Here is a 15,746-nt window from a genome sequence, read left to right as displayed (position 1 = left end):
AGTATTTGTGCACAGAATGTGTATTTGACCTTAGCTTCATTCATAGAATTCATTATCTCCCTGTTATTTTAACTATTTCTATACCTGTTTGACATAAATTGTTACAATGACTGTCCTAAGTTCCAGAAGTGTAAGTACATTCTCTAATGGTTTTTGTCAAAATATGCTTCTACCTTTGTGCAACTATGAAATGAATTCTTTCTGGAAAATACCAAGAATGATTTCTGTTTCATTGGGAGGGATTCTATCAACTCACCTTAGACAAATTTTATAGAGAAATATGTTACACACACACACACACTCATGCTCCCATATTTAGAATCAGATCCTCCTTCTTGCTGGCTATTCCTGTGGATTATGGATATGAGTTGTCTTCAACTGATCTCATGACTTAATTACACATTTTAAGGATTTAAGAAAATGATCAAAATAGTAAAATAACCATTGGTAAAGGCAGGAAAGATGCCTCCAAGACTTTTCTAATGCCTGACAGCCTCAAACATTTTTTTATTATCTGCTTCAATGTAATAAAACGCTCAATAATTTTTAAATCTCTGAGACTTTTCCTTTGCAATAATAAAGAGGAAGCATTCCAAGATAACAAAGAGAAAGGATGAGCACAATAAAATGTACCTAAAGTACACATATGGGCTAAGAATCTTCCTCAACAAAGGAAAACTTCATCTATGTCATTATATTCTTCAGGGTTTTCCTCCCAAATCATCTCTGGTATCTAGTCCATAGCTATTCAGTATTTCTAAGTTGATTGCTCACATCTATCAATCGGTCTTTAAGCACCCATGTCTCCTTCCTCTTCCTTATATCTCAGGAAAATGATCAGCATCAGTCCCAGGCACCCCAGGGGTCCACATCCAGTCATGCCAGGACCCAGCACCACAAAAAGGCGGGCTAGCAGCCACTGCACAAGGCAGGGCCTCACAGCCAATCAGGCCAGAGGCCAGCCCTACCTACTAGCATACTCACAGTAGTCAGCCCTGCCACACAGGAAAGGCCCACTTAGCCCACAAAAGGGGCACTCCTAAAACATATAGCTCTGGTGACAGGGGGTGGGGTGTATTGCTGGGCCTTTCTTATGGCATCTCTTACATAAGGTTATTTCTCCAAGATCAGGAAATGTAACCAAACTACCTAATATATAGAAATAAACACATAGAACTAGGTAAAGTGAGGAGATGAAGGGACAAGACAATAGCCCAGAAGAAAGATTAAGTGAGGAGGAGATAAGCAGTCTACCCAATAGAGTTCAAGGTAATGACTCTAAGGATGTTCAACAAACTCAGCAAAGGAATGGATGAACATGGTGAGAAGTTTAACGAAGAGTTAGAAATGTAAAGAAGAAGCAAACAGAGCTCAAGAATACAATAACTGAAATGAAAAATTAACTCAAAGGAAGGAAGAGATCAATGAACTGGAAGACAGAGTAGTGGAAATCACCCAAGCTAAACAAAAAAGAGAAAAAAAAACTTTAAAAATATGGATACGTTAAGATACCTCTGAAACAACATCAGGTGTACCAACATTCACATTATAGGAGTCCCAGAAGGAGAAGACAGAGAGAAAGGGGCAGAGAATTTATTTGAAGAAATAATAGCTGAGAACTTTCCTAACCTGGAAAGGGGAACAGACATCCAGATCCAGGAAGCACAGAAAGTTCCAAACAAAATGAACCCAAAGAGGTTCACATCAAGATATTGTAATTAAAATGGCAAAAATTAAAGATAAAGAGAGAATCTTAAAAGAAGAAAGTGAAAACAACTACTTATGTACGAAGGAACTCACAAAAGATTACAAGCTGACTCTTCAGCTGAAACTTTGCAGGCTAAAAGGGAGTGGTACAATATATTCAAAATGATTAAAAAAAAACAAAAACAACGACAACAAAAAAACATATAACCAAGAGTATGTTACTCAGCAAGGTCATGATTTAGATTTGAAGAACAGATATAGAGTTTTACAGAGAAGTAAAAGCCAAAAGAGCTCAGTACCACTAACCAGCTTTACAAATAATGTTAAAGGGACTTCTCTAAGCAGAAAACAAAAGACTACAACAAGAAATATGAAAATTATGAAAGGAAAAATTTCATTGATAAAGGCAAACATACAGTAAAGGTAGTTGATCAACCATTTATAAAGCTAGCAAGAAGGTTAAAAGACAAAAGTAGTAAAATCATCTATATCTGCAATAAGTAGTTAAAGGACACACAAAACAAAAAGATGTAAAATATGATGTCAAAAACATTAAACATGGGGAAGGGGGTAGTAAAAATACAGGGTTGTTAGAATGTGTTTGAACTTGAGATCAACTTAAAATAGTCATAGATATATGTAGTTACATATGCTTATGTATAAACATCAGGGTAACCACAAACCAAAAACCTATGAGATATATACACAAAAAAGAGAAAGGAATCCAAACATAAAGCTAAAGATGGTCATCAAATCACAAAGGAACAGAGCAAAAAAGAAGAAACAAACAAAAAAGAACTATGAAAACAATCCCAAAACAATTAACAAAATGGTAATAAGTACATACATATGAATAATTACTTTAAATATAAATAGACTAAATGCTTCAATTAAAAGACATAGTGTTGCTGAATGGATACAAAAATAAGACTCATACATATGCTGCCTACAAGAAGTTCACTTCAAATCTAAAGACATATACAGACTTAAAGTGAGATGATAGAAAAAGTTATTCCACCCACGCACCTATAGTCACCTAATCTATGACAAAGGAGGCAAGAATATACAATGGGAAAAAGACAGTCCCTTCAATAAGTGGTGCTGGCAAAACTGGACAGCTACATGTAAAAGAAATGAAATTAGAACACTCCCTAACACCATACACAAAAATAAATTCAAAATGCATTAAAGACCTAAATGTAAGGCCAGACACTATAAAACTCTTAGAGGAAAACCTAGGCAGAACACTCTTTGACATAAATCACAGCAAGATCTTTTTTGACCCACCTCCTAGAGTAATGAAAATAAAAACAAAAATAAGCAAATGGGACCTAATTAAACTTCAAAGCTTTTGCACAGCAAAGGAAACCATAAACAAGGTAAAAAGACAACCCTCAGAATGGGAGAAAATATTTTCAAATGAAGCAACTGACAAAGGATTAATCTCCAAAATATGCAATAGGTCCAGTTTATTTATTTTGGCTTTTATTTCCTTTACTTAGGAGACGGATCCAAAAAATATTGCTGTGATGTATGTCAGAGTGTTCTGACACAACATTATAGACTAGAAATCAACTTCAAGAAAAAAGAAACTGCAAGAAAACACAAACACATGGAGATTAAACAATATCATACAATGCTACTATACAATGCAATATTAGCCATACAAAAGAATGAAATCTTGCCATTTGAGACAACATGGATGGACCTGGAGGATATTATGCTAGGTGAAATAAGTCAGACAAAGACAAATACCATATGATTTCACTTATATGTGGAATCTAAAAACAAATCAAAACAAATGAATAAACAAAACAAAACAGAAACAGACTCATAGATACACAGAACAAACTAGCAGTTGTCAGAGGGAAGAGAGGTGGGGGAATGAGTGAAACAGGTGAAGGAGATTAAGGATATAAACTTCCAGTTATAAAATAAATAAGTCATGGAGATGTAATACACAGCATAGAGAATATAGTCAATAATATTGTAATAACTTTGTATGGTGACAGATGGTTACTGGACTTATTGTGGTGATCATTTTGTAACGTATAAAATATCAAATCACCTGAAACTAATATAACATTGCAAGTCAATTATACTTTAATTTTAAAAAAACCTAATATATTATTGAATATCATAAATATGCAGAGTTGTCCACCTACCCTCAGGAAATGCTAGAGGAAGGCAAGATTCTAAAGAGTGGACAAGCCCACTGAGGAAAGAGCACCCTGCATTCAGGCAGCTGCAAAGGAATAGGCAAAGAGGCAAAGAGAGAGCACAGAAGGTCTCCCCAATTTTACCTACTGATAAGTGATTATACTTTCAGGTGGAGGAGAAACCCCAGGGTTCTGGGAAATTTTTATCCTAAGAAAAAAACATCAGGAGTGGAGAAGAAGTTTTCTCCATTCAAATGTAATTTAATTTACATTTAAGTATGTATTTTGAGATTAAAAACTACGAATTGAATAATTTTATCAATATACATAGATTATAAATTTATTTTTCTGAAAAGTAAAGTTTGAATTTCCTATTATCATTTATGCAGCATATTTAATAAAACATAATATTAAGAAAAAACAGAAAAATTAAAAACGAAGAGAAATTATATCATTACATATGTAATGGGAATGTTATTTTTCCCAGATTGTCAATTTGAATTTTCAGAACTTGATATTTATATTTATTGAAATATTATGGAAAGAAGCTTTATTAAACATTTACTATACTTACCACCATTCAAAATTTCAAATTTTATGTCAATTCTAAATGAGTGTATATTACTCATATCAAAGTTACAAATGGATCTAATTAATTTTACAATTAACCTTAATAACACGAAGAAAAATCTGTGACCATCATTAAATTTGTTTATTATTTAGTTTCACATTAGAATTCCTTTTAGTTAATACGGCTTTCAGTCCCAAATGTTGATGATATAAAATAGTAATTAATTAGTACATGCAAATGAAATGCATTGACATAAAGCCACAACTCATAACTTATGCTTTCTCTACAAGGTTCTATTTTATGTCCAATATGTAAAGAAGTATTTTATTATTATTTTCAAATAAACATGATATATACTATAATTAAATATTAAACAATTTGTTCTAAATATCTTTCTTCAGAAAAAAATCATAAAAATTATTTATTTTTCTTGTTTGTTTTATTTTTTTGAAAAGTGAGAGCTAAGATTAGGGGAAACCCAGACATAGTAGTATAAGTGCATTTACAAATTTAAATAAAATGTTAACAGTTCTTTTTTAGTGAACACCACTACCAATGCCATGTAAGAAAAATATGAGAGAATGATGTATTTAACTACAAAAATAGGAGTGATTTTATCACTATCACTGATCATTTATTAAGAAAATATTACATGTAAAAGATCAATATAGATATGTGCTGTTCAATATGGTAGCCATTAGCCCATGTGGATATTTAAATTTGAATTAATAATAATTAAGTAAGATTTAAAAATCAGTTTGTCATTTGTACTAGTCACAATTCAAATACTCAATGGCCGCCTGTGGTTAGTAGCTACCATATTTGTTATAGAATATTTCCATCATTGCTGAAAATTCTATTGAACTAAAAGGTGAAGATTCACAACATGTAAGACAAAGTACTTGCACTCAAGGATCTTGAAATAGAGTTTCAAATAAATGCTGTAGATAATATAAACTAGTCTGCGATGTCATTATGAACTGAAATAACAGCGTGGAAGCATCAGCAATATGTGGGATTAAATAGTGATAAAATCTTATCCTTGTTTTACCTATCTGGGAGAAATCTTCCCCACCTCTTTTTCTGGCCCATAGTTACTCCTCTCCTCTCTTTGGTCCTCAGGATCCTTAACATAATAACTTCAGTTATTGAAGGATTGAAAGAAGGAAGGAAGAGGGAAGACATAAGAAAGAGAGAAAGGGAGGAAGGGCTGAAGGGCTAAGAAAGAACTTCATGCAAATTTAGCTTTTGTGCTAGCCTCTATAGACCTTCTACAAAACAGAGCAGCGCTGACATTAACTACCTGCTGAAATAGGAAGAGAGAAAACTGCAGGTGACCAAGGCAAATAAATATCTCAATAAAGACTTATTCTACAAGGAAAAACAAAAGATGCTTCTTTATTGTACTTATTCCCCTCCTTGGTTTCCAATGCCTTCCTAGAGTGAAGAAAATTTTCTAGAAATATTGACGATGGTAACATTTGTGTTATTCTTAGTAATCTCTTTATGGAAATAATGAAAAAGTCATAGGAACATCAACAATGAATTAATGTAAATGCAAATCACCATAAACTAGGCAGGCATGCAAGTGGAAGATCTTCCAACATTTTCCTCTTAATGCTATGGAGGAAATAGCAATTGCAAACACATCTCTAGTGTCTAGCCTAAATTTTAACACGATTAAGAGATTTCATGCATTGTGTCCCAAAGAGAAGGCAATCAGGAAAATAATTTTGCATTCTGTATATAAATGAGTACCACCACATTAATACTAGTAAAGACACAAACTGCAATTACTTTTTCTTTTTCCAACTTTCAGGCATTTAGCATTTCTACCTTAATAAAATAGACAAACAATTTCTGAAGAAAACAAAGTGACATAATGCTTCTGAAAATTCTCTTTTAGTATAAATAACTTGTCCTCATTTATACTCTTAAAAGGTAAAATTTACATGATCATTTGAGAAGAAAATGTTAAGAATCTATTTGGAGTTGGTAAAATGATATGCAAACAAAGAAATATATTAGTACCATTGTGGTGAGGTCCATAATGGAGAATAGGGAGCAATGCAATAACACATAAGGATCTCAAGTGTGAATGTCCTAAAATCAATGCAGAAAATAGATAAATGCTTGGAATAAAGATTAAAGGATATACAATCAAACCCTGATAGATTTAGTCAAATAATAAATGAAAGCAAGCACAATAACTTACTTCAATGGTGAAAAATTACAGAATATATATTCTTCAGCAAAAATAGACACTAATGGCAATAACAGTTTATTTCTTTTTTAAAACATCCCTATTGGAGTATAATTGCTTTACAATGGTGTGTTAGTTTCTGCTTTATAACAAAGTGAATCACCTATACATATACGTATATCTCCTTATCTCCTCCCTCTTGCGTCTCCTTCCCATCCCCCCATCCCACCCCTCTAGGTGGTCACAAAGCACCGAGCTGATCTCCCTGTGCTATGCAGCTGCTTCCCACTAGCTATCTATTTTACATTTGGTAGTGTATATATGTCCATGCCACTCTCTCACTTCGTCCCAGCTTACCCTTCCCCCTCCCCGTGTTTTTACATGCCTATGCATTTGTGTTTTTCTCAGCCACTTAAGACAGAGGAATAAGTAATTGTATTTTGTGGCATAATGCACATAAAATGATAAGGTTTAGTGTGGTAGAATTGACTTTAGAAAAGTAAAAATGAAAATGCATTGTTTGTTGAATGAAAAAATGATTAAATTCATTTACAAGATAAAGAGAACATGTCATAACTATTTTATACCTCCTAGAAGACTTTTGAAAAAGACTTTAATTTCACTCTTGAAATAGCTGAACAAGACAAAAGAAAGACATAGTGGGAAGGGATGACCTTGCATCTTGTTAAATAACTATGACATATGAAAAGACTTTTCGGATTGTTTGGCTCATTCCAGTTACAAAGAACAAAAATATGTGGCAGTTTTCTAAGCCAATTGTGGGTTATTATGAGGACAAACAAAAATGTAAGGAAGAATAGCAAAGTATTCTGGAAGAGGATCAGCCTGGACTCCCAGTGAAGTGGATAGTTTTTCAAGACACATAACAAGTGATCTTATTATCCTCTCTTCACAGCAGCAACAGCAACAGGCGTATTTTGTTCTTTATTCAAACTATCTGTCATGATGGCAACTCGGATATCTTTTCCTTTATTGATTTCTTCTGTTGTCATTACTAATAAACTCTAAGTAAGGTTTTTCCGCAAATTTCACGAGAATATATCTGATTGGTTGGAAATTCTTCGTCCAGTATACAGTGATCTGTTTCTTAATCTGTGCACATCATCAGCCTCTGGCTAAGCCATAGATGACCTCTTTTTGATGGGTCATTGACTCAAACCTAAACAACTACAGTCAGGATAGAGATTTCAATTTATGGCTTAGGAATAAAGACAGCTTGAAGAAGCTTTTCTTAAAAAGAGGTAGTATCAAAAGGCATTAAGGAACTCAGTTTCTGGTGTATGACAAAAATGAGGACTGAGACAACCATAGGTATGAAAACTCAGGTAACTAATGTATTATGAGTCTAAATTTCCTCATCTGTTAAATGCGGATTCATCAAAATATTTTCTGAATCTCTACTGTGTACTAGGTACTCTTCTGGGCACTCGAAAAATAATTTTGTTCTCCAGTGAAAAATAGAGCCCTCATGGAACTTATATTCTGGTGTGGGAAATTATGGATGAAATAAGTAAACAACACAGGAGGTTCAAAAGTGATTAAATGCTATGGGGAAAAATGACATATACATAGAGAGAGAACAGGATAAGAAGGATTAGGGGTGCTTAGTGGGGGTGTTGCAAAGATTAACAGGATGATCATTTCAGTGAGAACGTGTACAGTTGAGCAAAGACTTTTTTTTTTTTTTAAATCTCTACTAAGCACTATCTAATGTACTATTTATTTTACTAATTTATCTTTTTTTTTTTTTTTTTAATGGCTGTGTTGGGTCTTCGTTTCTGCGCGAGGCCTCTCTCTAGTTGCGGCAAGTGGGGGCCACTCTTCATCGCGGTGCACGGGCCTCTCACCATCGCGGCCTCTCCCGTTGCAGAGCACAGGCTCCAGATGCGCAGGCTCAGCAATTGTGGCCCACGGGCCCAGCCACTCCGCGGCATGCGGGATCCCCCCAGACCAGGGCCCGAACCCGCGTCCCCCGCACTGGCAGGCAGACTCCCAACCACTGCGCCACCAGGGAAGCCCAGCAAAGACTTTTGAAGGAAGTGAGGTATTGTGATTTTTTAAAATATTGATTATTTCAAAAGTTAATGATGATTTTGGAAAGATGCTTCTACTGCACTGGTATTCTAAACATAAAACGATCTAGATTACTACTTATTCTCCGAATACCCTTAGACGATACAGCTTCCATTCATTCACACATTCTTTGCTCTCTACTATGAGTAATTCCTACCCAGCAATGGTAAAGTATCAAAAATATTATTTTCTTGACTAGGTCCACATCAAGTGCTATCTGCTGTTTCATTAAGTCTTTCCTGACACCCAATGTACACATCCCTTTTTAAATTATTGACCCAACCATCTAATCATTAATTCCACCTACAACACTGCTGAAATTCCTGCTATGTGCCTAGTGAGTGTTACTTCTCAGAGTGACAAACATGAATAAAAAGAATACTTAAGCTCAAGTAGTCTAAAGTCTAGTTACTATCTCCTTTGACACTGTCTTACAGTATTTCCAATATTTCATTTCACACTTTCATTATTTGTGTTATTCATATTTAGTTGTTAGATCATGGGCTTTCATGAGACCAACCTGAACTTGCGTCCTGGTTCTCAACTTTTTCTTTAGTTCAAGTGCAAAGTTTTTATTATTGTTTTTAATTTTAAACGTAAAATCCATAACTTCCTTAATCTACTAAGAAAGCATTACAGTAATATATACACTTTAAAATGATATATAAAAAAGAGAAATTTATATATTTTCTCATTTGTGAATACTGATGTAAAAAACCTTAAAAATACTAGTAAATCAGTTCAAATTACAATAATAATTAATTCCTAGGGCATATTACCCCAAGAACATGTGGATTATTGAGTTTTAAGGTATCATCTAATGTACTGCATTACACTAATGAATTAAAGAAACAGAAACAACTTGTAATTTTATTGGTAGATGAAGGAAAATATTTGATAAACAAATGGCTAACATATATTAACGGGGAGGAAGAGGAGAAGGGTGCAGGGGTGGGAGCTGTTGATGAAGCTACCACAGCAAAAGTTCTCCCCCCTCCCCCCTTCCCCTCCTCTTAAGGCCCCTAGAAAGGTTGAAGCTGCCACCACCTGCAGTCGGTGACCTTGGCACCCACCGGCGGATAGAGGGAGGAATCAACAGCTTGGAAATTCGGCCAAGTGATCTGGCAGGATGGGCATTTGCCTGACCTATTTTGTAGAGGAATTGGATGGCATACGTGACTGAGGTGGTATTGTGGGTCTCTGAAGCCTGTGAAAGGTAGAAACTCAACCATGATTTCTTTTTCAACTCTACAGCATTCCCTTCCTTGAAGTCTTCATTTTTACATTAGTCTCAGGCAGTTATTCTTAAGCATGAACACTGACGACAAACTGGAAGGATTATTTAAATGTGGCAGCATGGATGAAATGCAGTCTTCCAGGGCAACGGTTATAATGGGTGGAGTGTCTGGCCAGTCTACCGTGTCTGGAGAGCTGCAGGAGTCAGTGCTTCAAGATTGGAGTATGCCTCACCAGGAGATCCTTGCTGCAGATGAAGTGTTAACAAGAAAGTGAAATGAGACAACAGGATATGATATCTCATGATGAACTCATGGTCCATGAGGAGACAGTGAAAAATGATGAAGAGCAGATGGAAACACATGAAAGACTTCCTCAAGGACTACAGTATGAACTTAATGTCCCTATAAGTGTAAAGCAGGAAATTACTTTTACTGATGTATCTGAGCAACTGATGAGAGACAAAAAACAAATCAGAGAGCCAGTAGACTTACAGAAAAAGAAGAAATGGAAACAACGTTCTCCTGCAAAAATCCTTACAATAAATGAAGATGGATCACTTGGTTGGAAACCCCCTAAATCTCACGTTTGTGAGCGCTGCAATGCTGCCTTTAGAATGAACTATCACTTACAGAGATATGTCTTCATTCATACAGGTGAAAAACCATTTCAATGTGACATGCGGTTCATACAGAAGTACCTGCTACAGAGACATGAGAAGATTCATACTGGTGAAAAACCATTTCGCTGTGATGAATGTGGTATGAGATTCATTCAAAAATATCATATGGAAAGGCATGAGAGAACTCATAGTGGAGAAAAACCTTACCAGTGTGAATACTGTTTACAGGTGATGAGACAAACCATGCTTCTGCCACATCAACACAGGACTTTTTGGATCAAGTGACTTCTCAGAAGAAAGCTGAGGCTCAGCCTGTCCACCAAGCTTATCAAATGAGCTCTTTTCCGTGCTCCATATCATGGATCCAGAGCTGGAATAGCTCCTCAGTTTAGCACTGCCAATGGACAGGTGAACCTTCGGGGACCAGGGACAAGTGCTGAAATTCCAGAACTTCCCTTCGTGAATGTAAATGATAATAGAGCTAGGATGACATCCTCACTTGATGCCACAACTGGCCAGACTTTTGGCTAAAAAAAATGTGTAAATAATACTGGCACTTTAGAACAGATTAATCAAGAGTGGGGTTACCCTGTAAAATGGAGTGCTGTACGGATTTAAGAGCAATGCGTTAAAACAAGTTAAGCTGATATGAATAGCAAGATAATCCAATAACTGCATTTTGTTTGGTTAGTCAGCATTCTTTGAACTGCCTTACATGTTGTCACCTTTATAGAAGCAATGCATTATTTGTTTTAGATCAGAAACTTGCTATTCCACCTACACCAAACTTAAAAGGAAAAAAGAAAGACTTTCGCACAACTGTTTCCTAACTGATAACATTGTACATTCTTAGGAGATTAGTAATTGTGTGAAATTTACTCATACTGTTTCTAGGTTTTTCAGCATAGTCATGGCACGTCAGCAGGGAATCTGAGTATACTTTATAGACAGAGTGAGCTTAAAAGTTAAAATGTCAAGAGATTATGGCTTAAATAAATTAGTATGTCTTATAGGGGGAAAAAAGGAAACCACCTTTTAAAAAGAATGATATGCCATAGGCCATTGATTTTCATTTTGCATTATACTGACATGGTTTGTTTTTTTTTTTTTTGAGAAAAAAGTAATAAAAATCTGATAGTCTAAGGAAAAAAAAACATATATTGAGTATCTACTGTGAAGCAGGTAACGTTCTAACTTTACATTTATCAATTCAATTAATCTCACCACAATCTGGTGTAATAAATACAATTGCTATTCCATTTACAGAAGAGGAAATTGAGGCACAAGAAATTTAGATAACTTGCCCAAAGTCTCATACACATAAATAGTTGAGTATGGTGTGAACTTAGAGACCCTAGTTCTAGCCAAGAAAAAAAAACTTCTTTAACATGATAAAATGTATCTGCCAGAAATCCCCATGATTCATTTTAACATACTAGAAGAACTTCCTTTGAAGTCAGGAATGAGGAAGGATATATGCAATAATCATTATTTTTTAACATTGTGTTAAGGATTGTAGCCGATGGATTAAAGGAAAAAAATATACATATATTTTGGGAAAAAAGAAACACATTGATTATTTAAAGACAGTGTTTTATCTAATTAGGAAATCTTTATGAATCAACTGATAATTTCTAGAATAAGCACACAGAAATAAAATTATTATACAATAATAGTAACCTTACCAAAAGGCCAAAAATATTTACTAAAAATAACTACAGAATTTAACAGCAATGTATAAATGTCCATAAAATGATTTTGTATGTCATTTTTATATGAATATACTGAATATTGTGAATATACTGATTGATATAAAATTACTTGATAAATTCAAGATAGTGCAACTTTGGGCAGAAATTAACTAACTAATTATAACCAGAAATATAAATGTACAAAAATAGCCAAAATTTTTTTTAATAAGAAAAAAATGGGAAGTGGTTATCCATACCTATTGTGCATATACAGACATATATATGTCTGAATGTATGTACACACACACACACAACGCTATGGATATAAGGATTATATAGTTATGGTACAAAATAAATACATCTGTGGAACACAGAATTCTGAAAAGGACTTCATTTTGGGGTATCTGAAAGATGACAGGTATCTTTTTAAAAAGTCATTTAAATATAGTAAGAATGGAGAGGACTTTTACATACAACAGAAAAATTAAAAAGTCAAAATAGAACAAAATGATGGATTTGTGTACGGCAGAGACATCTGTATAGCAAAATATACTGTGATCAAAGTTAGTTGACAAATGATACACCATAAAGATATTAATAATCTCTTTTATAAAGAATAGTTTGCTACTCTTAACATATAAAGAAAAAAGTTTCTTTTCACACATGCATCTTAACTAAATAAGAAAAAGACCATTTCAAAAAAAAAAAAGTAGCTAAAGATTATGAACAATATACAAAGAAAAAATGAAAACATGTGAAAGAATGTTACTATCATTTATAATTAAATAAAATCAAATTAATATAACAACAAAAACATTAACCTATAAAACTACAATGGTTAGAGAGAGCAATCAATACCATAAGAACCTAACAAAAAAATTGGTGAGAAAGTAACCTAGCCCAATTGCTTTGTAAGTTAATTTTGCACTATCTATAAATATTTAAGTATGCTGCCTTTTGTTTCAACAATTCCAATGCTAGAGACTTATCTTATGTAAAAGATAAGCAACCATCATGTTCGTTACAGCATTATTTATAATAGTTCCCCTACCCTAGAAAAGTTGTAAAAAAAAATGTAAAGATATTTAAAAATTATTGTTTAATTAATGGAATACTCTCCAACGCAATTATGTAGTTTCACATGTTAGCAAAGAATGCACTTTTAAGTCTTAAACAGCAATTCACATAACAGTCTGTCCAGATTGATACCATTTTTGCCAACACAAAGTCTGATTTTCTGCTTATGTGTATATGTACACATGTTTGTATGTATTTAATGCTTGTTTATTAAATTATACATACCAAATATTTACTGTGGTTAGTGCTGGGGAGTGGGATTGGCGGCAATGATGGATAAATACTTTTATTTACCTTTATAACATTTTCCACTGTGAATTATTTTATTTACAATTAGCATGAATCATTTTTTAATGAACAATTCCAATCTGCAACAATATAAATAAAAAATATAAAATAGTACAAATGATAAGCTGTTTGAATTTATCATTGAAAAATCTATGTAAATTGTCCTGATTATCCTCTCATTTAGTAAAATATAAATGAAAAACACTATTCACAGATCAAAAAAGTGTCAACCTATTAAATTTTAAAATTGGTGTATTACTATTAGATTATCTTTTTAATTGAAAAATTCTTCTCTACTTCAGTGTGAAATTCCAACATGGCTATTCTTTTCCCTTCACCTGTTTCCTTTTCCTATCTTTATAAAGTTCAAGCAAGGTAGAAATGTTCAAAAGGAAGACTTTAAGACATTTCATTTTCAGATTTGACTATCAATCATCAGAGCAGCAGATTTCATAGGAACTATAATTCCCTACAGCAAAGGGTCCTTTCTATTTCTGGTAATATCAAAATGCAGACTACCTGCCTAGTTTAAACCAGACTTACCTATGTGGAGTTACACCTTGACAGCCTGCTTTCGATATTTCCCCCCTCACCAATGGCTAAAAATCAAACTGCCAAGGAGTACTTCTCATTGTACTCTGACACACAACATGTTGATTTTTCTGCTTCACTACCAAATGAAAATGAAATGACCCACAGGGTTTCCCAGTCCAAAGAGCATTCTGTCATTCCTGACACTAGAAATTCTGTCTTCCTGTTGCAAAGTACCGTAGGGATATTCTGTGTGAGCCTTTAAAGCATACGAAATGGTCTGGAATCCTTGTTTTAAGATTTGGTTGGCTCAAAAAATCATTTATAAGCTAAGGAACTTTAAATAATTCCATATTTTCAAATTTTAAAAATGTGGGAAAGGAGAAGTGATAGCATTCCAGTTATCCAGTTATCTGTAGTTATTCCATGTAATTTAAGGAAAAATGTTCAAGGCAATAAAAATTCCAGCTGACAATTTACTTTCTTCTCTTACTGAAAGATTAATTAGATCTCTTGGCAAAGGATTGTAAGAGTTTATATTTTTTCATTTCACCTACTTAGAAAATATTTGAACACTACATTTTTATGCTTTGAGATACTTCACTTTTTGAAATCACTTATTTGGTATCCAGTTAAGATATTAGAAAACGTTGTCTTTAGAGTAAGAAGAATGAACATACAACTAGAAAATGACTATCATTTAAGAAGTCCTTCCTGTATGGCAGACAGCACTTTAATTGCTTTAAAAATGTTATCTGAGGCTTTCCTAATTTAAGTCTCAAAACATCTATGTCTTAGGAGCTATTCCAAATCTGAGGCACAGAGAGATTCAGTGATGTGCCCCAAATCATACATCTTAAGTAGTGAAAGCAGACTGTGAACTCAAGCATTATGAGAGCCCAACACTCTTAATGTGAAAGTACATATAATATACAAACGGCTGTCACTGGAATTCTGGAAGGGAAGTCTCTGGTGGGAAGGAACGCAAAAAAGCTTCCTCGGAAGTGAAGACACCTGGAGACACCTGCAAAAGTGTGGGATTTCACTGGGGTCCTGAAAGGATCTTCAGATAGCTGTACAGTGGCCCAAGTGACTTCTACCCCTATATAATGTCCCATAAGTACTGGGGTTTATAAGAATAATACGTAGAAGTTATAGCAACAGAGGTTTGAACCAACTCACTATTTACTACATAAGTGAAATATGCAGTAAGATATCAGGACTTCCCTTTATCATCTTTTACATATTGAATTATCATTACAATAACCAATTGCACAATTCACATTGCTTTCTTTAATTCACTGACAAAATACATCACAAAGAAAAACTGCATGGCAGTTGGTAATTCTACATCTGAAAGACGTGTAATTTTCTTGGATAAAATACTTGGGGAATTCTCATGGTCTGAAGTACAAAAGCTTAGCATTATCCCTTATATTTTTTAACTACTTTAAAATGATCTACCTACAACCAACAGCTGGTTCCCAATGTGCCTGCCAGTTTCAATGAAAACTCTCATCAACAGCCTGCCATGCCTTGTAAGCCTATTGCTTTTATATTCAAATCT

General features: G+C 34.0%; 1 pseudogene across 1 annotated transcript; it reads left to right on the top strand.

Moving 5' to 3' along the window:
* The first annotated feature begins 291 nt into the window (after positions 1–291).
* LOC309631224 (zinc finger protein 148 pseudogene) lies at positions 292–14,119 on the top strand (annotated as a pseudogene). The gene has a single exon. The product of its transcript is annotated as a zinc finger protein 148 pseudogene (transcript).
* The last annotated feature ends 1,627 nt before the right edge of the window (positions 14,120–15,746 follow it).

The sequence above is a fragment of the Balaenoptera borealis genome, assembly GCF_965194805.1.
Source record: "Balaenoptera borealis genome assembly, chromosome: 6".
Classification (NCBI taxonomy): Eukaryota; Metazoa; Chordata; class Mammalia; order Artiodactyla; family Balaenopteridae; genus Balaenoptera; species Balaenoptera borealis.
This window is presented reverse-complemented; position numbering and strand designations above follow the sequence as displayed.